This window comes from Atractosteus spatula, chromosome 10 (genome assembly GCF_055471065.1).
Source record: "Atractosteus spatula isolate fAtrSpa1 chromosome 10, fAtrSpa1.hap1, whole genome shotgun sequence".
Taxonomy (NCBI): Eukaryota; Metazoa; Chordata; class Actinopteri; order Semionotiformes; family Lepisosteidae; genus Atractosteus; species Atractosteus spatula.
In genome coordinates this window covers 5,787,519-5,789,041 of record NC_142715.1, presented here as the reverse complement: position 1 = coordinate 5,789,041, position 1,523 = coordinate 5,787,519, and the positions used below count along the sequence as shown (strand labels likewise).

General features: G+C 40.9%; 1 non-coding gene across 1 annotated transcript; it reads left to right on the top strand.

Annotated features, from left to right (window-relative positions):
- Positions 1–391: 391 nt before the first annotated feature.
- Positions 392–502, top strand: trnal-caa (transfer RNA leucine (anticodon CAA)). Its single transcript has 2 exons — positions 392–429; positions 457–502. It is a non-coding gene; the product is annotated as a tRNA-Leu (tRNA).
- The last annotated feature ends 1,021 nt before the right edge of the window (positions 503–1,523 follow it).

Sequence of the window (1,523 nt, the reverse complement as noted above, 5' to 3'; positions counted from 1 at the left end):
CAACTTGCTCTAGAACAGTCCAGGATGCTGGTTCTGCCGGCGATCCTCTCCTGGGTCCCTGCTCCGGACGTCCAGGATGCTCACCTTGGTGTCCTTCCCACACCTCTCTGCGCAGCCCGGACATCCGCAGTGCAGCTCTTCACCACTACTGTATTTTTTTTTTTACATGACCTTATACTGCATCCAAATGCTCAGAATACCCCACTCCTGGTACCAAGAATTGTAGCCCAGGAAAGAACCCACCGTACTACAATAAACTTAAATGGGGATTCTTTTTATTCTGGATCTGCATGAAATCATAAAAATGAGTGGTTGTATTATTTTCTGTTACAGAACTTAGATTGGATGCAGTATACTCCACATTACTCCACATTACCAACTTGCATAATTCATCAGGATGGCCGAGTGGTCTAAGGCGCCAGATTCAAGGACTCATGTCTTTTCATTATGTGGGTATTCTGGTCTCTGAATAGAGGCATGGGTTCAAATCCCACTCCTGACAGCTATTCTCTTTTCCCTGGCTTGCATTTTTCCCGTCTTGTTGTGCTCGCTGACAATGACAGGAAGAGGAAAACGGAGAAACCGCTTTGTGTAATCTTGTCGTGTAGCTGTCGTGTAATCTTTATCAATGTAGCCCGGAAAAGAACACACCGTACTACAATAAACTTAAATGGGGATTCTTTTTATTCTGGATCTGCATGAAATCATAAAAATGAGTGGTTGTATTATTTTCTGTTACAGAACTTAGATTGGATGCAGTGTAACCTTTAACCCGAAAGATTCACATAGATATACATGGAGATATACACACACCAGGATGCACAAAGTGCTACAAAAATAACAAAGACAAAGAAAAAAATACGGTACTGGCAATTTCCCTAAGGAAAGAAATTCTCCACATTAGTCTGAATGCCACATTCTTCATTGGTCCCATTACATCACAGAAATATAAAAACAAAACTACTCACTTTACTCTCGTCTAATCCAAGACGCACCAAATATCACAGTCTTCTTTTAACACGCTCTGAACAAGTTATAGAATAAGGTCATTCTCAAAGAACAAAACAAATAATTTCCTCCACAAACAATGGTTAAAGAAATCCAAACTAACAAAAATGTATGACCATCTACCGTTACGGACATTATTCCTGCAAACCCACTCACACTGCACTGGAACCTCATGGGAGTCGGGATCACTTCATCCATAAACATCCACCAATTTTGTCTAACTAATATGTCACCCTCCCCTCATATATCAACAATATACATCTCTTTCAAGGATTTCCAAACTTCATTTTTGATAGCTACACCATCAACTAAATTCTGAACATTTACCTCTGCATTCACATCACACGGTGCCACACACCAAGCTCAACTTTACGATGTCCACTTCCACAATTACTGGCGAACTGACGTCACTCATACGTGCGTGTCTTAAAGCGACAGCTACCAATTTCAGTGTCAGATTTCAAACATCCACTCCGTAACCACCCGCTTACACAAGAAAACTACATAAATATGAG